Source organism: Bactrocera tryoni, chromosome 1 (genome assembly GCF_016617805.1).
Source record: "Bactrocera tryoni isolate S06 chromosome 1, CSIRO_BtryS06_freeze2, whole genome shotgun sequence".
In the NCBI taxonomy this organism is placed as follows: Eukaryota; Metazoa; Arthropoda; class Insecta; order Diptera; family Tephritidae; genus Bactrocera; species Bactrocera tryoni.
In genome coordinates this window covers 27704362-27732306 of record NC_052499.1, presented here as the reverse complement: position 1 = coordinate 27732306, position 27945 = coordinate 27704362, and the positions used below count along the sequence as shown (strand labels likewise).

The following is a 27945-nucleotide window of genomic DNA, read 5'->3' as shown; positions in this document are numbered from 1 at the left end:
CTTACAATCATAGTATAAGCCATCTTATGATACCTGGCTTGCAGCCCCAGTATCTATCGACTAGGCGTCTGCATATCATGAGGCACTCAGTCTTTGAACAGTTTTAAATTCACATGCCTACTCCACCGTAAGCTCCCTAGCACTGAGTGTTAACGTCCTCAAGACCGGAAGATATCTTCGCTTAGTAAAAAGGGTCACGGTTGCTTTTGCTGGGTTGATATTTAACCCCACCCTTTAAGCATTCCGAGAAATTGTTGTCATTGTTTGCATTGAAAAATACTATTACAGAATTAAAAAAGTTTTCAAATTCGTGCCATTTCATTGTGTTAATTAATTCAATATTTTTAAGAAAATTTAATTGTAGCCCTATTTTAAATTTTCGTTTATAAAATTTATCAAACTAAATTCTCGTGTCTCCTTTCATTCTTGTATATACATATACTTATATTTTGTTCTTGAGCTTCAGCTGCGTTTTTTTTATAGGCAACTAACTCTGCAAGTACATATGTATGTATGTATAACGAAATCATTGCAGCGTTAAATTTTTATGATATCATTAACTTTTATTTAGCATGTGTGTGTGCTTGCGAACGAAATTTTTCTTGTTTATGTATAACTATCAAAACTACTAGAATAAAATAAAAATAAATTTGTTAACAAAAGGAATATTGAAAATGGCATGGAAATTAAATGCAATAAAAAATATTGACAGTTGTTATTGTATTTCTTTTATTGGTCATAAAGGAACAGTCAATAAACTAAGGATATAAATATGAACACATATTCACACACTGCTTGTGTATGTGTATGATAGCGTTTTTAAATTCAAGAAAATAAAAAGCAATGATAGAGAATCGTGTGTAAATGCAATTCTAGGACCATTTCTGTCACTAGTTACGAATGGGCAATAACAATCGCTTTGATAGAAAACCCCTCAATTGATATTTACAAATGAGAGGCAGAGGCGTGGAAAGTGTTTCGTCAGTTCATTCATACAACAACAGATATTTATGCAAACTGTGGCGTTTCTTTCCAAAGAAATAGATGCAATTACTTCAAGCGATACAAGGGTTGCCTTCTTTATTTCGGGATTCGAGAACAAAGCAAAATATTAATCCTCTTCAAGTGTCGAAAAACGTGGACCTCAAGTTCATTTTTTCGCACGGGAATGAAAAGAGTTTCCTTGGTGCCTAGTCAGGAGTATACAGTTAATGACTCATTAAGGGGTCATATACCTTTTTTTAATTTCAAAAAATCGAAATTTTTTTATTGCTTTATCTTAAAGAACAACTTGAGAACATTTTCTCAAATTTTCGAAACTTTAAACGCGAATATCTCGAAATGGTGTTTTTTGAAAAATGACTTTGCGGTAACATGGTTTGGCGGAAAACTACTCAACCGATTTTCTTCAAATTTTTTTTTAAATCTTCGTAATGAAATTTTTCTGTGCCTGAACGATCGACTTTTTACGCACAAACCTTTTTTTCAACGAAATGAATTTTTTGGTGAAATTTCTAGTGACCAAAGAGTTCATTTTTTGCATAAAACGTTCCCGTGTGCACAAACAAAAAAAAAATCATGAAAACAATCGTTCAAGCACAAGGAATTACACTAAACTAATGTAATTTGTTTACTTTAATGGTTTCAGTTGACTTGTTCGACCTGGGGAATTGTCACCGCAAGGCTCTGCCAAAAAAAAGGCCCCTAATGGAAACAGCCACCCATTAAAAACTATTTGATATTTTTCCACGAAATTTCGCACAAACATTGTGAATAAAGTGTACGATCAAAAAATAAAAACATTCCTCTTCTTCTTAATTGGCGTAGAAACCGCTTACGCGATTATAGCCGAGTTAACAACAGTTATTCCAAGTGAAGCCAGGTCCTTCTCCACTTGGTCCTTCCAACGGAGTGAAGGTCTTCCTCTTCCTCTGCTTCCCCCGGCGGGTACTGCGTCGAATATTTTCAGAGCTGGAGTGTTTTCGTCCATCCGGACAACATGACCTAGCCAGCGTAGCCGCTGTCTTTTAATTCGCTGAACTATGTCGATGTCGTCCGAGGCTGGTTATAGCTCTTCACTGGGGGTGTTTTTTTACGTGGCGGGTCCCAAACCCAGCGCACAACCCTATGTAGGGAATGTTTCGCCTTCCTCCTCTACACATGACTGCATCCTAAAAACATTAGTGTAATGAAATAATTGCTACATGCCCAAAAAAAATCCAAACTTGCCGTTTTTTCTTCGACAAAGAAGGTATATAACCCCTTAAATTGATGTTTTCAGTGCTCAAAAATGCAATTGTTTTATTCAGTCAATGTGTGAGGACTCGCATTGTCGTTGCGGAAAGTGATCCGTTTTCGATGGTTGATTATCTTGATTTCTTGAAAGACAACTGGCAAAAATTGGTTGTTTGTCACTCAGAAATTATTTCTCTACGTTGTTGTAGTGGTATAGTTGCGTCATGTCTAGTTTGTCGGTATATTTTAGTGTTTCTTCGTTAGCTTAAAGTTCATTTTGTTAGATCTAAACAAGAAATAAAGACTTTTCATTTTATATTGTATTCAAAACATTATTTAATTTTGAAGCATCTTATTAAAATATATCCATAAAAAATTTTGAACTTTAGAGAAAAAAATCTGCAGTGTTTCATTATCTTCCCAGAGTTTACAAGTGTGATGCTCTTTCCCGCTTCTAACTACAGCCAACTCTATCCAAATGGTTCAATACGTCTTTATAACGAAGTCGCGCAAGTTCCAGTTATACGTACATAAAACGACTTAATTTGTTTGTTTCGAAGCAATTTGGGGTTGATAGGAGTGGTGAACATTACACCTTTAGAACTTCTAAACATCTATGTATATTCCTTCGTATTTCCTCCAATAAACTCATTAAGAATTGAACATATAGACCACAAACTTGAACTCGAAGCAGGAACTGAGTTATAGGTATACCATACTCTGTCTACTATAAAGACTTTACATATTGACCGTGCGTGAGTTCTGCAGACTTCTGTTATTATACTGTCATATTTAATTTCGAACTACGTCAGGTGTTTCAGCCAAAATCGACCAACGAAAAGTTCCACATTGGTAACGCCCTTGGAAATTATCCTGCAGCATTGAAAATTTAATTAAGGCTCAAGCTCAAACAATTCTTAAGCTACCTACTAAAAGAATTCGAGGAATGGGCTTGTCGCGTGACAGCCTACACTGACGACATTATTCTTATGGTTAAAGGAAAATTTGTAAATACCATTTATGAGCTAGCCGAATCGTATTTTATTTATCAGCAGGTGCAAGATCGCAGTTGTGCCTTTGCCTCATTAGGTAGCTCACGTCTTAAACCTGATGTTAAATGAAATGAAATACCTAGGGCTTATACTTGCTAGAAAGCTTTCAAATATTGAAGAGAGTGTTAGAAAGATATCGTTTGCTTCATATACTATTGTTGTGGAAAAGCTAAAAGGAAAAGGTGGTGTGGTGTTTTGGCTCTTCGAAACTGCAGTCAATCAAAACATGTTCTATGGTGTATTCGTCTGGTGGATGGGACTCAAAAAGACCACACTTGCTAAGAAGGTTAATCGTGTACTAAGTGTAGCTTTCATCGGCATCTTCAGTGCAATGCGGACTACAGGTGAGCATTCACTCCGACGATAAGGCGGCGATACTCGCGCTGAGCTCGCTAAATGTGCACTGAAAGCTAGTCAAGGAGTGCCTGTCCTCATCAAAAATATAGCATTCCAGCTACTTCATCAAAAGACTCGTTTGGTTGTCTGGTAATAGTGGAATGGCTGGCAACTGCAAAGCCGACGAGCTAAGCAGAAGGGACACCCTTGTTGGATCTGCATTGACATTTTAAGTTCTAGCACTGAACCAATGGACTTCGAAGACGCTTAGCAGGCGCTTGTCGATGTTTGGCCTAGAGTAGAACGCAGGAAATCTTTTGAACTACTTGATATTAGCAAAGTTCATCTTGCTGTAATGCTGAGCATTAATTCATACGTGTTCATGCGGAAAGGCTAAAACTGCGAAGCTGCCATTAGCTGACATAACAGATTTGAGTTAGGCTCGAAACGTTTTGTCGATTTGTAAGTGTCTTACGATTTATCATTAAGGAGTTTTAGGTAACCGACGTTCTAAGCCGATCTCAGTTGGGCAGCTTAGAATACTGTTAAGGTCGACCTCTTAGCCCAATCTAACACTAAGGATGGGACTTTGTCTGTTTAGCTCAGTGAAGAAGCCTTGGCACTAACAGCCACAAAACAACAATAAAAATAGCATCAAAACAATAAAAACAAAAAGTAACCACAAACACCAACAACAATAACGAATAAATGCATGGCTGAAAGCAATTTCTTTGTGATTGTTTCACAGAACAGTTATTTAAAAAGTGTCGCAAAAATACAGTTATTCATACATTTAAAATCTTTCTAGGAACATCATATGAAAAGGAAATTTCAAATATATTCCACAAAAAATTTAAACAAAGCTGCCAAAGTGGGCACCACATTTTAAAGCAAAACTTTAATGACTAAAGTGGAACGCGATGGAGTAAAGTGAAAGAGTAATACCGCAACCATAACAACATGAAGCATGAAAGTTCTTTTCACACCTAGCAGCAACAATAACAGCAACAACATTGTCACCACTTATACCCGCAGCCGCATCATTTTTGCGCTGAGCAAAGTGGCTACGAGCTGAAAGCAACACATCGACTTCCGGCAAAAATTTCGCACCTTCGCTGCGGTTGTGGGCGTCAGGCTCTAATTACAACAACTGCCAAGCTTTTCAAAAATCAACTGATTGCCTAGCGACGAAGTTATTGCGAGCCAAAGCGCCAGTGTGAGTGATAACGGCAGTTGTAGCCAAGCAAAGAGAGCACCAGCAGCATCAATTTCAAAGGGAATTCCACAAAGCAACAACAAAATTAGCACAGCGAAAAAATAATTACGGTCGCATAAGGAACAACCGTTAGTAACAGTGATTAACCGTGTACATGCGTGTGTATGTGTGTGTGTGGGTCGGCAAAAGGATATTGTGTAACCCACATATTATATAAACAAGCGCCGAAGTTATTATCATGTTACTCAACGCGAATGAGCTTTATTGCTTAATGACAACAATAAGGTGTGCGTGTCTATTACCAATCGGTGGCGGTGCGGTGCACTATTAAGCTTTTGTAGATAAGAAGGTACGTGGACGTACGAAGTGTCAGCACTGGTTGCAAATTCGCTGTGAATTTTTCGGTTTTGATTTCGCTTTGGACTTTGGTTTCGGTTTCGTTTTCGGTTCCGGCTTCGATTTCGGTTTCGGTTTCGATTTGTCTTTCGGCTTCGATACCGTTTCGAATTTCGTTTTGTTTTTACTGTTAACTTCCAGTTGCATTCTCATTGTTCTTGCAGTGTTGTGGAGCTTTATTCAAGTAACTCTCGCGCATGACTCGTTTAAGCCTGAAGTTGTATTGATGAGTTCACCAACCCTGGCATTGTAAAAACAGCTCGGTTTAAGCTGCAAAAATGATGATGTTGTGAAAAAGAAATAAGAGAAGCAAACGGACAGCAAATTCTGTGTATCTTGTGTGGGTGTTAATGTAATTAAATACAACTCTCGTCTAGTTAGAAGCGTTTAGGGGGCGCTTGAAGAGATATCGGATGCGGAAAATACTAAGGTTGGTATGATTTATGTTTCTTTATGTGTGTTTTGTTTTTTAATTTTCATATAACCGTTTGGAAATTTTTACTTAATTGTGCCCATGATTTTGAAAGTGGTATAAGTCATATTTTTTTTGTTTCGAGATATTTAGAGTTTTGCATTTTAAAGGATTAAAAAATATTCTTGCATTATGGATTATGATTTTTCGACAGTAAAGTAGTCCCAACAAACAAGTATTTATTATGATTGTGAAATTTATAGCCATTTTTAAAAGAAAATGTGGTTTTGAAAGGTTTAAATGACTTGTACCACTTTCAAAATTAACTGCATGACTTTATAAATGACTTATACCACCAATGAAACAATTTTATTAGTAATTAACGTTTTATTCAAACTCATTTCATTATGACTAAGTAAATTATTCATTAGTATTTAAAGAAATAAAGTGTTTGTGAAAAATTGGTGGAATATAGGTTAGTAGATCCATCATATTTTTACGTTTTTCTTTTGTTATTGGTCTAATGGTTGTGTATAATCGAAGTAAATCAATATTTCCGTATATTCTAGGTCTTCTTTTTTAGGTGAGAGGTCTAATACTTTGAATTCGGAGTTGTCATCCAAGGAAGTTTTATAAAACATCTTATATGGGGCATTTTTTAGAAATCTGATCCATTGTATTTTTAACCAAGGCACAGCTTCTCCATTGATGTTTTTCTTTCTATTAGTTTCTTGTTGAAATTCGACATGATTTTATTTTCAGGGATGTCTTTTCGACTTTTTAATTTTAGTTTCTATCAAACCAAAATGGATCATTTGGCTCATCGGATACATGATTTTATTAATTGGTTCACCATTATTATCAGATGACTGAACAATTTTTAACCATATTAAAGCTCTGTAATTGTTTCGATTTTGTCCTGAGCAGGCATCACTGTAAGCCATTATATGCTTTTGAGTGGTAATGTCCCGAATGTGCTTTAAGATGCAGGACGCAACTTCCTGTGATCCTCTTGAGGCGATTGTTTCATCCCATGCATACATTTTAGCATTTCCATTGTTGAAATTATGAAACCCTAAATTGTATACATACATGTTGCGCTTATAGTAAGCTACCGAAACAGAAAGTTTTGGATAAGGAAGCGCTTTCTATAGCACAAATGTGAATCCGTAATTTTCACTCGGGTTATCTTTTGTTTTTTGTATGTGATCTGTTAAACTTTTTCTAGCCTGTTCGGCACTTTTAAGATGTGAATCATGAATTTCCAACTTCAACTTCTCGTCTTCATTACTGATGCTTCAATTTTTAGTTTTATCGAATCACACTTTTGGCACGTGTCTTTACGAGGAGTATGAAAATTTAGGTTGAGCTCAGTATTAAATATTTTTCTATAAGTCCACTCCTTTTCACATGATGTATTATTTTCGTCACATTTTTCCACATATAAGCCCATACATTTTTCGAATATCTAAGTCAGCACTTAGATACTTTCGATCTGAAGTGTGATGTGATCGCGTGTAATGGCTCTCACATGCTGGAAAACTCAGAATATGATCTCGTACTACTTTAATTTTTTCTTCATCTGTTTTTCTAGATGAACTAGCCATTTTGCCACGACCATCCATTCCAGGTGTTTCAGAATTTAAGGCACGGCTTAATCTTCCGTTAGATATTTTGAAAGTATCCAAAAAAAAAGTTTTGCAAACAGAAACTTCCGAACTCATACATACATATAGATGAAACTTAAGACTCCATTTTCTCATATATCCTTTGTGATTTCTGGGGCGTTTTTGTTTTATTGATTGTTTTTAATTAAACCATACAGAAACATGTTCTGTTTTTCGAAACTTGCTAAATTCCAAAAATAATCAAAATTAGCTTTTCTGTCTTCATATCCGATTCTATTTAAACACTTTTTGGAACAAAGACAATCTATATTTTCGAAAAGTTTAGCACTCACGGGCTTACAGTTTTTTGTTTCATATTCCTCTGCACGATATCTTGTACATCATTCTGTTGATTGCATGTCCTCTTTCTTGATTTCATTTTGCTTTCTTCCATTTGTAAGGGTTCCGAATTCACTTTTAACCTAAGAGCTAATTCATCAGAAGACGATATCATTCTTATTCGTTTCCATTTCTTGGGAGCATTACTTATATTTATTCGCCGTAAAATGTCTACAATTAACTTTAAATAGTAGGTTTTTACATTAAAAGTTTTACTTCATCATACCTGAACCACTATCTGAAGACATGACAAAATTACTTTGTGAACACACTGACTTATACCACTATCAAAACGAACAATATCTGTATTTCAGTTAACAACTAAAAAATAAACACATTTTAAATAGTTAATTTGCATGGCGTGCTGCTAATCTCTTCAGATTATGTTATTTTATTAAGATTTGATAAGTAATAGCTGATAAAATAGATTTTCAAAATTTTTGACTTATACCACTTTCAAATTCAAGAGCTCAATTATACTTGTGTACATTAGGGTACTCCTTAAATTACATGGTGTATAATATTTTACAGTTTTACACACAGAATGTATATAGATACCGCACCGACTATTGGCGTCTTAGATATAACGTATTAATTGTGATAAAAGAACAAAAGAACAAAATCTATGAACACGTGATTTTGTGGCATTATTTTGTGAAATTATGTAAAAGTTAAAAAAAAATATCATTTACATTTAAAGGTTGGATGTTGATTTAGCAAATTCATCACTAAATTCATTCAACCAAATTTTGATTTTTTCACCACATGGAATTTAAGATTGGATGTTTTGGGAAGTAGGCGTGGTTGTAGTCTGATTTCATTTGTTTTCGCACTGTGTAAAAATGAGTGCCCTGGACCGTTTATTTATTGGCTTATCGCTATTTTACTAGTTTTTAAAGGAACCGTTATATGGGGAGTGGGCGATGTTACCACCTGATTCCATCCAGTTTCACAGCATCAAATAAGGTGCTCAAGTAATTTGTCGACGTGCCCACTTCATTTTAATCTTTAGCCCGCAGGTTTAGTATTTAAATTCAGTGCTTAGTAATGGCACTTTATAAATTCTCGTTTAATTGCTGTTGTTTGGCGTGGCAGTGGTCCGATTACGCCCATCAACGAACTCATCCTTATTAACTTTGATTAAAAGAACTTTATATTGATCGAACAGTTTGTATGGCAGCTATATGCTACAGTGATCCGATATCGGTGGTTCCGACAAATGAGCAGCTTCATGGGGAGAGTGTGAGAGAGCAAAATTGTCATCTTACTAAGGCAGCCGAAGGTGCTCAATACACCACGGCGAAACTTAGCACACCAATCCTTGATTTTCCTGGGCAAGTATCCGGAAACTCGTTATCAAGGAAATTTCAGCGAATTCAACAGCTAACTGTTATGAAAACAATAGCCTGCCACAATTATTAATACCATAGAGCATAATAGAAAAGTAAATTTTAAGTGGTTCTACCTATTTTGCTGCATACTGTTTTGTAATGAAGTTACTTGAATTGCTTTGTTGTTGCTTTAGGAATACAGAGATATGCTCAAATTTAGCTGATGAGTTTTGGCGAAACTAACATTTCCAAGGTGCGTGGCGAGGACGCTGGAGCAGGAATTGGGCATAGCTCTACGACTGTAACTACCAACCTAGAAACATAACTGCAGGTATACCCCATTACACCCTAACCGCACCGCATTTGCGCTTTAATAAAGCAATTCTTATAAAAGGCCACATACACATGTTCGCATTTAAAGGAATTTTTTTCTTAATAACTATTTGTTACAATGATGTTATTCCTATTATACAAGTATAATTTATATTTGACTTTATCCGATGCAGACGCTTTGAGTTATTCATAACTGCATAAATGCTATTTTAGAACCAACCAACCTCTCATTGTAGTCAGCAGTCGCTCGCCTCCCAACCCTGTCACATACCGTCCAAGCACACCCATGAATTATTTATTATCGTCGCGACGGAAGAAAATACCGCATAAGTGGTTGCACTCATTCGCAGCCCACAACAATTAGCTATTTACATACGGTGAGAGTGAAGAAATGTGAGTGAGAATAAATACGGCTGCGTGAGTGGGTGAGAATTTGTGTGCTAAGCTGGGTTTTAGGTGTTTTAACTTGACACGCAACCACACGGCACACCAGCCGATGCGAATGCGCCGTGGAGCACATATTGATGGCTGTCTCTAGTTGAAAAGTCAAAGCCAAATCATGAAGCAAATAATTTATTTTTATATTTTTTATTTTCATGAAATTATTAACGGACAAAAATATATACATATATGTTTACTAGGGTAGGTAATCAGCTTTTGTACAGACAGAAAGATGGAAAAATCTTTAATATTCATCTTAGAATGGCGTTATTTGGATCACTAAATTTTTCTGAATATTGAATTTGATAAAATTATTACGATTATTCAGAAATTGAGAAACATTTTTTGACTTAAAATACGTATGTTTATCCACAAATATATTCTAATTTAAGGAAACTTTTTGTTTTTTGTTATTTCTGATTGTAGAGGGACTTAACTGATCTGCCAAATTGGGGGACAAGCTACAAAACAAAATTTCAGTAATTTCTTGACACCATAGATTGTGCCCAAATCGCCCAAATTCGAAATGAAAATTACCAAATCCTACCAAAGTTTTAGAATAAAATAATGTAAATTTTTTATAATTTTCACATTTTCAAGAGCTCAAGAAACTAAGTAATTCAGAAAATCCTCTATCTTTAACTTCTAGCAAAATATATTCAATAAAGTACAAGCATATATCTATATCTATATTTGTATTCATATCCATCATAAATATTCCCGACAGCTTGTATAGTCTTCTAAGGTTAATGTGAATGTGAAATGTTATTCTAAAATTGACTCGATTATATGACTCGTGACTCAAATTATATAAATTTGTTGGTTAAATTATTTACTGAAGAGAGATTGCAAATAACTTTACAAAATGAACTTAATTTAAGTTTGGAAAATAAAATTTTTTGGCTAAAATGTATTTAGAGAAAATAGTAGCGCATTTATCATAAATGTTTCCTTTAAAGCGGTCAAAAGTTAAAGCTTATATTCAGTAGTATTCGGTAAGCTTAATATTCACATTTATGATATTAAAGTCTTCCATATGCTGTATTGCCTACAGTAAACACAATGCCTCTCGCTCTTCGTTATCTTACGATCATTCAGTTTCACATTAGCAATGTTATAGGTTTTCGTATCGACTTTAGGATTTCAACCTGAATATCTCTTCGTTTTCACTGCATTCCTCTCTCAGCAATTCCCTTTGATGATCTTTCTATCTTTGTCAACCAAAATTTTTTACGAAAAATTGTCATGATTGTAACGGCGTCAAATCGCACGATCGAAGTGGCCAATTATCTGTGCCATTTCGTGAGATAACACGTTCACCCATCTTGGTTTTCAACAAATCGATTGTGGCATTCGCTGTGTGGCGCGGTCCTGTTGAGGCCACATATTGTACAAGTCCATATCATCCAACTCGGGCTAAAAATATTTGGTTATCCTTGAGCGGTAGCGATTCCCATTCACAGTAGCAAACCACCGGCCCATAAGCCGCACCAAACTGTAATTTTTTTGGGATGCAATGACTCTTGGAGTACATGTGCCCGACCAATAACGCCAGATTTTGTCGCAAAATTCGCCGCAACGAACGCTTGAGAACAAGGTCTGAGAGATTGATTTGGGTCTTCTTCCATTGATGCGCTAACGGCAACAATATTCCCGAAACTGCGGGCACTTCTTTCTCTCACTGGCACGGGAACATTTTGGACTGTGCCCGTGGATTCAAATTTTTCCACTAGACAATTGTTAATCTGACAGTACGATTATGACGACCATAAATTGGACGTATGTAGCTCTCTTAATGTTGGAGCCACTGACTCTGAATTTCGGTAGTAAAATTTATTAATTTCGTATGAAATATGGCGTCCTTTGCTGTCCCTATCGGTCTACTTTTGTAGTGTCCCTATTAAAAATGCCGTTATAAGGGTTCAAAAGGGATGAAATTTATTTCAATTTTGGAATCTCAGATATGCTAACAATATACATATGTAGTACCCAAAAAACAAATTGTGGTTAAAAATACTCGAGTAATATTCGATAGGAAAAATATATATTTCTGAATAGAGTTGCCAAGTATGTGTTAAAATTTAAATATTTAATTATTCTTCACAAAGTAGCCAGAAAATGTTTGGTTAAGGCAGAGTTCTGAATAGAGTTGCCACCTGTCAAAAAATAATAACGGAAACCATCACATTATATGGATATTAATTTATAAATATTTTAGAATGAAGTTGCCGCATATTTGTACAAAAAAAAAATATTTCAATAATTAAAAATCATATTAATGGAAAATGTGACTTCAGTCTCTTGTTGAAAACTTAATAAAGTGGGCACAGTATATAATATAAACATAATATATATTATATTCTTAATACGTTTACTTTGCTAAGGAACTGCAGTTTTAATCTATGCGAAACAAAAAAACGTATTAGAGATTTTTTACGAGCTTTAATAACTAACATTTGGCTGTACTCAGTTTTATTAGCTGCTTTTTGTTGTACGAGTATATGCGACACAGCGTTGTATTTCAAGCAACTTTTTTTACTGCCTTCACTATATTTATCAAACGTTCGATAAAATCAAATGTATTTGCAATGAGACGAAACTATTTTAGCAAACACAAATTCATTTAAGGAAAGTGCTCTCACATATTTATATGGGCATATCCGATGTGTTTGCATCCTCAATAAGGCTGTATAAATACCTTAAAACGTCAAATATTTCTACACACAAAAAACTACATGAACCAAAACACATATACATACATATATTCTATATATACATACAAAAGCGCTAACGAACTGTTTGGCACACGGTTGGCGAGGGTAGCGTTGGAGCGACGTTTTTTTCCGGCACCAAAGTGCACTAACGAGTGCTTTCATAAAACACGACCATCGGGCGCTGGTGCAAATATAAATTCAGGCGAATGTCTGTGCCAACGCACACACAAATACACAAATGCATGCAACTGCAAGTATGTGACAAAGTATATAGATTACATGTGCAGATGAGACTATACATACATATATATATTAGGGTGAATCAAAAAAAAATTTTTTTTTTTTTTTAAATTGGTACTCGCAAAAATAGGTTCCTAGACACCTCTAAGAAAGCCTCTCCAAATATGAGTTTTTAATTGTAACGGGAAGGTCCTCCGCCTAACGGTTTTCTATTTTTTCTTATTATCAGATAGAAAAATTTATATATCGCTTCCAACTACTTGAAAAAATATTTTGTTAATTAGGTTTTTTTGTAGAAATTGAATGCTCTAAAATATGGTCTCTTATGATTTTTTGTAAACCCAACCGTTTAAAAGATATTAACGGTTGAAATTTGACTATTTTGGAAAAATTCTTTTTTTTCTTATTAATTTTATAACTCAATGAAAAAATTATTATGAATGATGAAACACATAGTTTTGTAGGAAATTTACTGCTCTATAAAAATGGTCTACTATGATTTTTCGATTAAGCTAAGCGTTTTCGAGATATTCATCGTCAAACATCAATGCATATTAGGGTGGATCAAATAAAAATTTTTTTTTTTTCGTTTGGTACTCTGAAAAATAGGCTCCTAGACACCTCTTAGAAAACCTCTCCAAAAATCTATTCATAATAATTTGTTTTCATTGAGATATAAAATTCATAAGAAATAAAAAATGTAATAAAAATAAACAAACTTTAACTGTTAATATCTTTTAAACGGTTGGGTTTACGAAAAAATCATAAGAGACCATATTTTAGAGCATTCAATTTCCCACAAAACCTAATGAACAAGATATTTTTTCAAGTAGTTGGAAGCGAGATATAAATTTTTCTATCTGATAATAAGAAAAAATAGAAAACCGTTAGGCGGAGGACCTTCCCGTTACAATTAAAAACTCATATTTGGAGAGGCTTTCTTAGAGGTGTCTAGGAACCTATTTTTGCGAGTACCAATTGAAAAAAAAAATAAAATTTTTTTTGAATCACCCTAATATATATATATATATATATATACATATGTTTATGCATATGTGTGCGTATGCATGTATGTAAGTACCGCTATGCACGAGCTTTGAGTTTGCCCGCATTTCTATTTACTTTAGGGCCACTCTGCAGTCACCGTATTTGCTCACATGTAGGTTTGTTGGTAGATTTATATATATGTGTAAGTGTGTGTTTGTGTGCGTTTTCAACGCAATTTCATGCAAGTGTTTGATTTGCGGCAGTTGCAGCTCATACAAGTGCAGCGCGCGGCGGCTTATGCGATTGCATGATTTTCAATATCCACGACAAATATTTTACCAGCCATTATTCGAACTGCAAGCGCTTATACATACATAACCACATGCATACATGCTTGTATGAAATTGAATTCGCAAATATGTAGAAGCCGTCAGCAAATACTTTCACTTGCCGTAAGTAATTAAAATCGTCATTCCTATGAAGCCGCTACCTTAATTAGCTCAGCAAAGTTATGAACCTTTTGCACTTTAAACTTACAAAAAGATTATTTAAAAGACATTAGAAGACATGATAGCCCTGCATGGAATACAATTATATATATATGTATATAAGCTACCTAATGCCCTATGAACAGACTAATTTTGATCATTTGTTTTGAGAAAAACAACAACGTAATAGAATTTCTCTCTTTCAAGCTTCACTGGACGTGTATTTGAATTATGTATTAAGTCATGTCTAGAAGTTCGCGAAAGTGAGAAAAGTTCTCTGATTGCCATTCACTTGAGAGTGAATAGAAACAACCCTTTCACTTATGGCCCAAGCAGCTCACGACTTCCGGTCGTAGACCAAGTATCCTCTGGGTAGCGAAAGAACATCCGTTTGCAGGCGAGCTTAAATGAAAAGGCGAAACATACCCTCCACAGGGTTGTGCACTGAGTTTGGCACCCGCCACAAGAAAAATTACAAACAGCCTCGGATGAGAGACTCCCCTTTTGATATACAGCTATAACCACGTAAGCGGTGTCTACACCAGTTTTTTTTTCTTTTTAAGTAGAGGGAAGCATCAAAAGGCGAAGTGCGGAACTTTAATCCGCTAAACCTAACCTACTCCCAACTCCAGATTCTCCCACGGGACCACCTGATTAGGTATTACTTAGTGGGCGTGATAAGACTTTTAAGTCTCCTCTATAGCACGGACTGACGGACGCCTATTCTGCTCTATATATTTAAGTTTTGTCATGACTGAAGCTGCCGCTTCGCTGACAGCTTTCCAGTTCTCAGTGGACTTACACATAAGTGTCATCAAATTTTACACCGTAAAACTACCCCCTAGTGTAGTTTTAAGTTTTTCCCTTGCACTTAAAAAGCGATGACAATAAAAGAATACATGCTCAGCGTCTTTAAAGCACTCTGAACACGTCGGACAATTCGGACTAATGTCGTGCTGGAATCTGTACAGGAGCTTCTAAAGCACCTATGCCCTCTTAGTATTTGGGTTAGGTGGAAATCCAAGTCCCCATGTCGTCTATCGATCCAAGAATGGAAGACCGGTATCAATCTGTAGGTCCACCGACCTTTGAGTGAGGTTTGCCACCGCTGCTGCCATATCGTTAAGCTTTTCATTCTCTCTTCTCTTTTGGCTCCTATAGATGGCTTCGGTAATTTGTATACTTTTTCATATTCGTCACCCTGGATGTCAATGGGCATCATACTGGCTATTACATACTTCAGCAGCATCACTTGAAATTGTTTGGAAAGCACTGATAACTCTTAGTGCCGACAGCCTTTGCACTGTGTTTATTTGTCTGGCAAAAGCTTTGATGCATAGCGCCAGGATCCATATTGGAGCGAGTAATAAACGCCGGTTGAAACACACGCAGCCTTTATTTGCCATCATTCTAGATAAGGCATTCAGGATTTTATTCGCTTTACTTGCAGTGTATTGTAGGTGATCCTTAAATTTGAGCCTTGAGTCTACTATTACTCCCAGATATTTTAGGTGAGGCTGTGAATGAATCTCGCACTCTCCAATGGTGACACATATTCTTTCTTCCACTTTTCCACTTTTCTTGCGGGACTCCACTCGAAATCGAGTACCTCTTGATGCCTTCATCTGTATTGAATAACAGTCGCCTGTTTTCGAAATAGCTTATGACAATTTTCAACAGATATTGAGGAGCGCTTATGTCATACAGAGCCTTGATTATGTTTGCCCACTTTGCTGAGTTAAAGGCATTCTTCACATCAAGGGCGACCAGCGCACAATATTTTTTTGTTCTGCCTTTCCATCGCTTGCTTGCCTTTACTGCGCATTTCGCGGTGTCAACGACATCGTATAGTGCGTCAATGGTGGACCTTTTTCATAAAGCCGTATGGTCTTTCTGATAATCCGCCGGCTTTCTGGATTGCTAACTCCAAACGATTTCTAACTGTGCTTTCATATACTTTGCCAATAGTGTCAAGCATGCATAGAGGGCGATATGAAGATGGTTCCGCCGGTGGCTTTGTAGAAGTAGAACCATTCGCTGGACTTTCCAAGGGTCCGGAAATATTCCTTATTTTAAGCACGCATTGTACAGTTTTACGAATAATTTAGGTTTCAGTATCATGGCTTCCTTTAGGTCTCTGTTTGGAATGCCATCTAATCCAGGCACCTTGCTGCTTTTAATTTTTCCGGCTATGGCCAATATTTCTTCTTCACTAACTAGCAGTGGTGGCTCTATGACTTCAGATCGAGGCTTAGCATAAGAAATACTGACGTGTTTTGGAAACAACGTTTCGACGACATTTCTCATGAAGAATGCACTTTTGGGTTGTCTACACAAATAAAGAAGAATATTCGAATTAGAAACAAAAAAAAAAACAAGAAAACACGTTAACTTCGGTTGCACCGAAGCTAAATACACTTCACAGGTGCATTTCTGTTAGTAACTATGTGTTCAGTTTGTATGGAAGCTATATGCTATAGTAATCCGAACTGAACAATTTTTTTGGAGATTACATTGCTGCCTTAGAAAATAATCTGTACCAAATTTCGTGAGTATATCTTGTCAAATGTGAAAGTGTTCCATACAAGAACTTGATTCCTATCGTCCAGTTTGTATAGCAGCTATATGTTATAGTGGTCCGATATCGGCAGTTCCGACAAATGAGCAGCTTCTTGAAGAGAAAATGACGTTTGCAAAATTTCAAAACGATATCTTGAAAACTGAGGGACTAGTTCGTATATACATAGACAGACGGACAGACAGATGGACATGGCTAAATCTACTCAGCTCGGTCTCCGACCCTTCCTTCTGGGTATTATTACAAACTTTGTGACAAACTTAATATACCCTGTTCAGGGTATAAAAACAAGTGAAGAAGCCTAAGTTCAAGTATAACTGAATATTTCATACTTCGGCTGCACCGAAGCCATTTTTTTTTGGATAGCAGGTACAACAAGTTTTTTTCTGATTTCAATCAGTTAGTCTATATTACAGCTATAAGCTATATTTGTACGATCTGAATAACTTCTTCGCAAATTGTAGCGATGCCTTAGATAACAACATGACTTGAATTTGGTGATGATACCTTGAACCATAAAGTTCTTCTGAGAACATGTGCTTTCGGAAAGCAAAACACGAAACCTTAATCTGCATAAGATATATGAGGGAGTGACTTTTTAGGTTTACATCATGTGTGTGATATTCTCCGAGTGCTATGATCGAGCGATTTGGAATATCAAGTTTCCATAAAAAGGCGTTTAAGGGGGTATTCTGGTCCAGAAGCATGAATTTCAGATAATTTTTAAAGTGTCATAAAAAAAAGGCAATTAATATTTTTACTATCCATTTTTTTTATTAGTTATTTGTTAATTTTAGAAGAGTACAAAAAAAAATTAAAAACTAAAAAAAGTAAAAAATGTCAAAAATTATGAGCTGACGAAGTGGGGGGCTCTTAAAATTTCCACGTGACCATACCCATGATTTTAACCCTCCTAGTTATCTGAAACCAAAAAAAAAGATTATTAATCTAGAATAATGTCGCAATGGTCTGAACTGCGGAAAAGTGGAAAAATTTTTTTCACAAAATGGCGACAGCTTGAAAAAAAAGTTTTTTTGGATCACTTTTTCTGACTATTTCGAATTTTTAAAAATAATAAAAATAAAAATTTGAGGATGGGGCTAGTTCTAACCATAGGCAAGTCTACGAAGAAGACTCTACAAAAAATTCAAGTATATCGGTCCAGTAGAACCTGAGAAATCGTGAGTATCGTTCCGAAAAAGTCAGTTTTGAGAAAAACGCGTTTAAAGTTTAGGAGACAATTCTAGTGAACACGGACGCCACGTCACAAAATCGGCTGTATCTCCGAAAATAAGTCGAATTCATATTTTTGAAAGTCTAAACTTTCAAGATATGCAAAAAACAAAAAAATCGATTTTTTCAAAATCCTAGACAAGAATACCCCCTTAAAGTTCTAAGTTCAGGAACTGACTGATTAAACGCACAGGGAAAACACTTTTGTTACTATTCTACTAAATAACGTTCCCAAAACAATAATGCGTACTTTAAGCCAAAAAAGTTATGTTTCGGTTTTTGAAAAATCCTTGAATCGCCTGACCTCTTAAAGGGATGCCCTTTTTCGGATATGACTGAATTGTATTCTACTTTCGGCGCTTTGTTGCTCACTTTAGTTTCTAGTCGTGGCAACTCTATTTCCAAGAATTGTTTAAATTGAAGAAGCAATCAGCTACCAAAATTTTCTGAAGCAAAGCACTTATTTTTTGAATTAACACAATTAGTCGGAATTTGTGGGAGTCAAGTTTTATGTCATAATTTTGAAGTCGTAAATAATTTCGTCTATCTTGGAATCGGCATTAACATACACAATAGCATCAGGCTCGAAGTCCAATAACTCTAGCCAACAGTTGCTACTTCGGACTGAGTAGGCAATTGAAAAGTAAAGTCCTCTCTCCACAAACAAAGAGAAAATTTTATAATGACAACATCTGATGAGTCGGGGTTACAAGTTTTCGATAGAAAGGTTTTACGGGAGATTTATGGTCCTTTCCGCAGAGGCAACGGCGAATGCTGCAGTGAATGGAACGATGAGTTGTAAGAGATGTACGACGCCATTGACATAATACAGCGAATTTAAAGACAGCGGCTATGCTGGCTAGGTCATGTCGTCTCAAAGGATGAAAACGCTCCAGCTCTGAAAGTAATCGACGCAGCACCCTCTGGGGAAGCAGTGGAAGAGAAAGACTTCCATTCTGTTGGAAGGACCAGGCGAAGAAGGACCTGGCTTCGCTTGGAATCTCTACTTGGCGCCAAATAGGGAAGAGGAAGAATGACTGGCGCGCTGTTGTAAGCTCGGCTATAACCGCGTAGCGACGTCTACGCCAATTAAGAAGAAGAATAAGTTGCAACACTGTATTTTCAACCATGCCATAATGCTACCGAGTTCCGCATGCACGACTTCAATTTGTACTACAAAATAAATAAATAACCCGAAGCAAGTTTACTCTTATCGGCTGTCAGCGTGTAACACCGCATTGTTTACCAACCATTAGAAGAACCATTCATTCTATTTTCATTGCGCGCCGAGCTGCACCAACAATCAACGCTCAGCAGTGCGTCCGAGAAAGTAAATAACGAATGCACACACACACACACCCACACGAGTAATGTCTTCATTATGAAAAGTAAAAATCATTTTTCATTTTGCTGCATTTGTGGCCAATGCAGCATCAAAAGCTTTTGTCCGCCATTGTGATAGTGACGGGTATTTCGGAAATGGACGGCGTGAAGTTGTTGCAACAACACTCAAACATTGTTGAAACATAGAACTAAGCCAACATTAGCGGACACCCTCAAAAATGTTCAAAATTCAGTTTTTTCGTTGAAAGCGCCAGTGAATTTCAGGTTCTCCCAACACTACATTTTACATTCTTGTAACATGCGACGTTAATACACTCAAACGGGTTCTTATAGCACAACGCCATAAAATCATAGAAACAGATATCGGGTAGCATCAAAGTGGTCAAAAAAATTGTTGTTGAAAAATTGTTGTAGAGCATCGAAACACCGCAGGACCTTTGCGCCCGGCAGGAATTGTTTCTATCTCCCTCCGTCTCTCTTCACCGGGAATATCGGACAATATCATCTGAGTCATTCACTTTACAGTTTATACATATATCGACAATAAGGATACCAGATTACAACTTTACCCAAAAAGTGGTCTTAAGATGTGACACCACATACAAACAACTGTTCATGACCCTAAATAACGAATATGTGGACTTTAGTACCAATAATAATAATGTCGTCGGGTGCTATAAGTAATTTAAATCGGTTCACTACATACCAAATGCCTGATTAAATTTAATTTTATCAACTTATTGACTTTATACCATAAAATCGATCAAAAAGTAATCTGTTTAAGCGAACACAGTATTCTGGACGTTCTGTGGTTTGTAGTCTACTTTGATTTTCCATCACCCAACGATTAATACATCGGCCGTTTCTACCATGATCGGGTATACGTAGCCGAAACGGTCTAGGATTTGTAGTTAGTCAAGAACTGTTAACTAAGCTATCTAGAGTTATCTTAATAAAATAAATGGTAATAGGTGAAGGCCATCTCGCCTCATCACAACGGACACTAACGCTCTCTAGCTTTAGTCCATTTTCATGCCAAGAACTCAGAACTACTGATGAAGAGAACATATCCACAAAGCGCCTAGAGCCGCCATAAATTTATTGAGTCGGCTAAAATCTACTCTAGGCAATACATTAGATGCGTGAAAAGTGTGGCAATCAAGATGATTCAGCTTTGGTCTGAGAAAGGTGGACCGTTAAAGTATCAAAATGTTTCCACCTCATATTCATTCCTGCAACTTTTACAAGTTCTCAAAACCGCGACACCGTGTGAGTTAAGTGGATAGCGACCACTTAAGACAATGTGGTCATGTAAACCTTTCTAACAGCTAGTAGTTTTATGAACATTCTACGTTCATACGTCCGCCTACGTCCGCCTACGCGGAAGGCATAGTCGTCGTTATTAAAGATTCAACCCTGTGTCAGGCTTCCCAGAGTCTGGTAGAAGCCTTCGCAGCAAAACAGTTGCGGGCTAGCGTACACATCGGTTAACATATATATTACTCCATCTCAATAAAAATAGAGGAGGAAATTACTTTTAGCGTAGTGTATTTTCAGTTCCATCAATATTCCTCTCGTCATTTGTGTTAAATTAAGGTACTGGCGTCTGTTTTAAGACTCTGGGAGCTTGCCGCTCCCAGTGTTGGAACTGTATATTTGTATTTGTGCTTTTTTCATGCATTTCCAAATATTCTCGCCACAACCCACGGTCCCGTGCTGATGTGTAATTGACATATTCACTATATGTTATTCACATGCACTCAAAGAATTTTCCACTCCTCGTAGAGCCCAGCTTTCTTTGTAAGCGCTCTGCACTCAAAAAGTTGTCTGAATAGCCAGGATTTTAATATGAGGTCTGCTTAAAATTTCAATCGCACACAGCTGCACATGGACGTTGCAGTTTGATGCGACGCCTCGCTTCTAAGTAGCAGCTTGGGCATCAGTCATCTGAAATGGGAGCCAAATGCGGACACCTAATCATCTCAGCGGGCTCTTAAGTGCATACATATATGCGAGCGTATGAATGTGTGAGTGCGATATCTCATAAAATACTCCATTTCACGCAAACACACATATACAAGTGCGCATGCACGAACGCTTTCATTTCACACTTAGCTCTGTTGCAGATCATTAGCGTTGAGTTGCATTACCGCCCTCGGCTTTAACTCTCAGCTTCATCGCGCTGTTTGTAAATTGTTTACCATATTTTTAGCCCCACTTGCTTTGCTTTCATTAGCCGACACTGTCATCGTGCCGCACACAAAGCTTTGCTCCGTCGCGTTTGAAAGTTTGAAGCACATTGGCAACACTCTCGCGGGCTAACAATGCTTTTTCATGCTCTTCATAATTTAATAAACGCACTGACAAGTGGCAAGCGTGTAATTACCAGCGGTTTTTATGGAGATGCAACTGCCACTAAAGCCATTTCTACGCGCTAAAATTACGCTGGTGGGCGCCCAACGTCAGTGAGACTGCGTGATTTAAAGAGATGAGTTTTTCATCGTTAAGCACTTCTAACTATGCTTTTTAATTGCTAATATAACTATTAACGGATAAGTTCAGATTTTTTTATAGAAGAGGGAAGGATCGACAGCCGGAGTACAGAACTGTAATCTGCTAAGCCTAACCTATTCCAAACTCAAGCTCTTCCTCGGAACTACTACTTAAATACTACTTCGTGGAAACGAAAGACCCTACAAGTATCCTCATTGCACAGAACGTGATTTAATAACAGCGCGGAAAAAGTTGTAAATACTTGGATGTCAGTCCTAATCTCGCAATACCTTAATTTTAATTAATTATTTATTTTATTAATAAATTATTAATTGCAACTCGAAGCAAACGACGCGTATTTCAAATACTAATTAATATTTTTACATGAAATTTAGCATAGTGGTCACAGTACTACCAATTTACAGAAAAACATTTTACCGATGCGAAATCGATCTTATATACGTCTTTTGAAGCACCGCGATCGTATTTTTTCAGCATTTCTTTACACCAATCCACACGAGCCTTTTTTGAGCGATTGTCAAATTGTGCGGGATCCAACGAGAACAAACCTTTTTTACGGCCAGGTGTTCATGCAATATCGAATGTATGCTGGTGGGAGAAATGCATAGGCATGCCTCTATCTGAAGGTATGTTACATGACGGTCTTGCATTATCAGTTTACGTACGGCATCGGTGTTTTCTGGCACAAACGGCTGTTTTGGACGACCTTCACGGAATTCGTCTTTGAGCGAGCGTCGGCCACGATTGAATTCGTTGTACCAGTTTTTCACAGTGCTATAGGATGGAGCTTCATAGCCATACAAAGATTTTAGTTCATCGATGCACTCTTGTCGTGATAAGCCACGTCGAAAGTTGTCAAAAATGATCGCACGAAAATGGTCACGAGTTAATTCCATTTTTTGGCCGAGATGAATTTTTTAATTCCCTGTAAATAAAACAAGGGGTCCGTCGCCCCGGGCGCAACCTCTTGGGGGCGGCAAAACGATCTTCGCTGTTTTTTAATATTCGGAAAAATACTTCAACCAATTTTTTTACAAAATTTATTATAAAAGATAAAGAGTTGTATACTCTCCAAATTTTCAAAAATGGGATTTAAAAACTCCAATTCGGGCAAAAATTCCTGCAAATTGTGTCAAAAGTGTACAAGATATAGGGCGAAAATGGCTTTTTTCTATGGCTTTTAATAAGATGTCTTGTAAATTTACTATCAATTTTTCTCAAAAACCGTATTGTGAGAATTTTGGAACTTCAGAATTTGCGTGGCTTTTAGTTCCTAAATTTTATATAAGTACTTTATATCGAAGATATTTTGTAAAAATTCACTTTTGTTCGAACCACCTCTTGAAACTTGTAGGTAAAAGGGGGGCGGCAGAACATCCTTGGCCCCGGGCACCCGAAGTTGTAGCTACGCCACTGATTTTACTACAAAGTCCAATTGACAGTCATCCAAGTGGACTGCACACGATGAACCCGCGCCAAAGCGTGGAAAAACGCGACAATCAGCCAGAAAGTTTATGGGGCCTGTATTTTGGGAAAAGAAAATGCTGTTTAACCAAAGAAAAAATGCGCCGTGTCACAAGACAGTGAAAGCGATGGCATAAATCCACGTATTTTGCTACAAGTCGCTTCAACATTCACCGTATTCTCCCGATCTGACCTCCAATGACTATTTCCTGATCTCAGACCTCAAAAGAATGATCGCTGGAAAGAAATTGTCGTCGATTGGAGACTTGATCGCCGAAAGTGAAGCCTAGTCTTTTGAAGTAAAGGACTACAGAAATGGTAACGAGAAGTGGAAGGGTCGCTATAATCAGTATTTTATCCTTGAAGGGAACTGTGAACTTTGGCAAAAAAATGTGTTTACTACGATAGGCTGGAGACTTATCAATAAACTTGTTTATCTCTGTAAAATTCAATGTGTTCTTTGGTCTTCAATCTTAGTTACATAGAAATTATGCTCCGTCGATTGAATTGTTCAGAACATTTCTGTATGCGAAATGTTCCTAAAAAAATAAGAAGGGGTATATTGTTTTTTTTTTTTAAGAATACTTGTCAATTTCTCCACATTAATGTTGTTGCTTGTTGTATCTTGTAAAATGACGGTCTTTTAAGGTTCCATTTATTTTTAGAAATAAAAGTCACAAGGAGCCATCGTCAAGCTCATAAAAGCACGTCTGACCTTAGCATCAAGGGCATATATGGTAAAAGATTGTCCCCACTTTTTTAAGAATTCTCTACCTTTTTAAGAACCTTCAAATTTAATGGGGAATTTTTATTATCAATCGAAAGTATATTCTTTAGAGTTTATATTTTGAAAATTGTCTATTTCAAATGTTGGCTGCGGCTACGACTCAGATAGTCCATCCATTGAGTCCAATTTTCGATGACTCGTTCTAGCCATTCGACTGGTTACTGGCGAATGACACGTGTGATTTTTTGCTCCAGGGCCTGAATCGAAGCTGAATTGCCCGAACGGACCTTATCCCTACAGGAAAAGTATGATATCACACCATCTTGGTAGACAATCGACCAGCCCAAAACTTGAAATTATGTGCACACCGAAGTATTCTTTCAATAAGCCCATTGATTGATGTGATGTAAGAGAAGTGGTGTCGCCTTGTTGAATATCACCGAGATCACGAGCTTCAATTTCAGGCATCAAATAGTTATGACGGCGCTATAACGCTCGCCATTGACGGTTACGTTCTCACCGGCATCATTTTTGAAGAAATATGGACCGATGATTCCACCGGCTCACAAACCAAGCCAAACCGTTGTTTTTTCTGAATGAAATGGTAGCTTTTAAATCTCTTCAGATTGCTCTTTGCCGCAAATGCAGCAATTTTGCTTGTTCACATACCCATTGAACCAGAAATAAGCATCATCTCTGAACAAAATTTGGCTCGAAAATGTCCGATATTCTTGGAAATTTTCAATAGCATAAGCGATATCGCTTAGAAAACGTTCCGTTCTTGCAGAAGTTGTTTTTTGTACGCTTTCAATTTAAGATCTCGACGTAAATGCGCCAAGTCGTTTTATGCGTATCTGTCTTTCATATTTCGAATTAGAATGTCAAAATAAAAAGTTGTTTTTCAAATAACTATTAAATCCATCACAAGTTCTGGCAGCTCTTGACAAACCGCACCCTTATAATCATAGACCCAATCGAGATTTCGAATTCATGAACATCGCGAATAGTCACTAGTTAAATCAAAACGAGCTCCTCTAAAGTCTCGGTATGCGTATGAACAAATTGAATAGAAATCTGACAAATGCAGCAAAGACAAATCATTTTTATCGCACTCAATATGACAGCTGCCGATGCAACAAGCGAAACTCTGATTTATAGCGGCGCCGTTGCCGCTGATTCTTTCGAAGTCAAATGGGACATTTGATTGACATACTGCAATACACACATACATACATGAGGGAATGCAAAACCCGCAAAAGCGCGAGGCAACTATGAAGTACTGGAAGGAAAAGATGTCTGAATAACGGTACAAATGTACAGTGAACGCAGTGGCATCAGCACGCTGCAAAGTACGTACTAAATGCGCTTAACAGACCGAGTTGCATGTGCTCAGCGAAAAAGTTACCACTTGCCGAAGATTAGCACAAATTATGTAACCAAGCAATGGATGGTTAGTGAAGCGGAGAATGTTATGTGAAAAGAAGAAAGTTTGTATTTGCATGAAAAAACGCAAGCTTCGGTAGCTGCATATACCCTTCACAAATACAAAAGAACCCTTACAACAATTTGATTCCGATTGGTCAGTTTGTATGACACATATGTATATGCTTTGATGATCCGATCGAAACAATTTCGAATATAATGGGTTGTCAAAAAAGTCTTGCGGTATTTTTATTGAATTTTTTTTTACTGAAATAGAAATGAATTTTTGATGACTCTTGCCCAGCTCTTGACCGATGCTACGGCTGCTACTATGCCGGTCTCTTTCGACCAATTCAGCGATTTTATCGCAATTTTCGACGACAGGCCTTCCGAGCGTGGCGCATCTTCGACCACCTCTGCACCAGAACGAAAACGTTGAAACCATCGTTGTGCGGTGGAAATGGAAACTGTATCGGGTCCATAAACTGCACAAATTTTATTGGCGGCTCGAGATGCATTTTTGACTTTATCGTAGTAGTACTGTAAAATATGCCGTATTTTCTCTTTATTTTGCTCCATGTTTGCGACGCTATAACTTTCGAACGACTTAAACGACAATCAATCAAACACGTCTTAGCGCGTGAAATGAGCTTTCCAAAAAGGTGTAGCATGACCCGATGCGACGAATAAAACTAGAACTACGTGCTTTCAGCGCCAACTTGCGAAAATACCGCAACACTTCTTTGACAACCTAATATATTCGTGTTATATAGATTTTCGGAAGAAAAATACGAAAGTAAAATTTCAGAACGATATCTCAAAAAGGGGGGGCTAGTTTACGTATATACTTGCAGGCGGACTCAGTTCGTCAAGCTGTTCACTTCCATATATATTGATAGGGTTGTCCGTCGTTTTCTACTAGTTGTTACAAGCAAATTTAGTATTCCCTGTTCAAGGTATAAAAATACGTCTACAGTTTTATGCGTGTGTATTCATCGCCGGCTCAGCGACATTTCATTTCTGTCTCTAAAATACAGAGTTTGTAAGAGTGGATGGCGGTTCATGAGAGTCTTCGGCAGCGCAGGGTACGGAAGTTGGAAAACACTTGTTATTTGCAGCTTTGAGGCTGAAAACATTGAAGTATGGTAGTGCTAACTAAAGTCTAAGGCTGATAGTATAGTGAGGGTGTGGCAAAGAAGAGCCAAGTTGATGTTGAGGACTGAATTTTTTAAAGATTCCGCAACTCGAGAAATTATATGTTGCCTCAGTAGATTCAAAAAACGATTGTCACGAAGCTTTTGAAAGAGATTTCGATGGGTTAGTCGGAAATGGCATGCAAAGGCGTTATTAGTTTCTTACTACGGAGCACCGGGGCGGGATTGTGCTCTAGATAAATATGTTCATTGACTCTTTGTGAATAATGTTCTATCTCCAATTATTCTCATGCTCGTTCAACCACAATGCACTCAGCCTAATGCAGTCCTGCAGCTGTAACAGTTGATGTGTCTTTTATTCTGTACTTCAATTCAGCATTTTCTTGTTTTTGAAGGCGTCTGCAGGCTTTCGTATAAATATGCTCGTTAGAAATTGTTTGCATATTAGTTTTAGTTCGCATTTTGATCTGCTATTTACTCGTACTACCGTTTAAAGTTCCTTGGCCACACATACTTATCCCCTTTTGCTTTTGTTGCCAAACACATCACAAGTCATTTAGTTACGTAACAGTGCATCGTTGGTGCCCCCATACTCAATATTCAACATACTCTCCATATCTGTCTTTTCGCGCTCTTCTATGCCGCTGACATTGCTTCCGTTTTAAAGAACTTTGGAGTGCTTGAGTTGAAAACACTTACCGCTTGAGGTGATGATCGCATTAAGCTTGATGTGAGTCGACAGTCTTCAGTGAAAACTTTTGCCACGCAAATGTGTTAGTTGGCAGAGTTTCTTGCTGATGTATGGATAAACTAATAATTAAATTCTATTTTCATATCTCAATGACGCTTGAAATGGCTGCAGTTGATTGTTTGCTTCTTACTTGTTTACATACCCGACTTCTTTGCTTGTAATCTAGTGAGTAGAGAAACGGAATAAGTGGAGACTTGTAATCCGTCGTAGAGTATTGAGTACTCATGTTGCCTGCACTAAACATGCAAAAGCTATCAAACGCCTTAACGTTTTTTTCTTTTAATTCAAAAAATATTAAGCGATTTTTACAAATTTATACAACTTAGCTTCTTGTGTAAATTGCCGGCTTTGTGACAGGGAGCCTGAAACACAAAAACACATGCTAATAGACTGCATAGCAGTCTGCAGACGCAGGTAGAAAGCCCTTGGATCCATGTTTCCACATAGGGATCACATCGCTTCGCTAGCACCTGGCAACATATTGGACCTTAACAATATGCTGGGGCTAGGTGATTAAGAGACAGCGGCTACGCTGGCTAGGTCATGTTGTCCGAATGGACAAAAACACTCC

General features: G+C 37.1%; 1 protein-coding gene across 1 annotated transcript in view; it reads left to right on the top strand.

Moving 5' to 3' along the window:
• The first annotated feature begins 5327 nt into the window (after window positions 1-5327).
• Window positions 5328-27945, top strand: part of LOC120782478 (integumentary mucin C.1-like) — a 96948-nt gene continuing 74330 nt past the window's right edge. The window contains exon 1 of the mRNA XM_040114773.1: window positions 5328-5665. The gene's annotated coding sequence lies outside the window, so the exon portion shown is untranslated. The remainder of the gene's footprint in view (window positions 5666-27945) is intronic.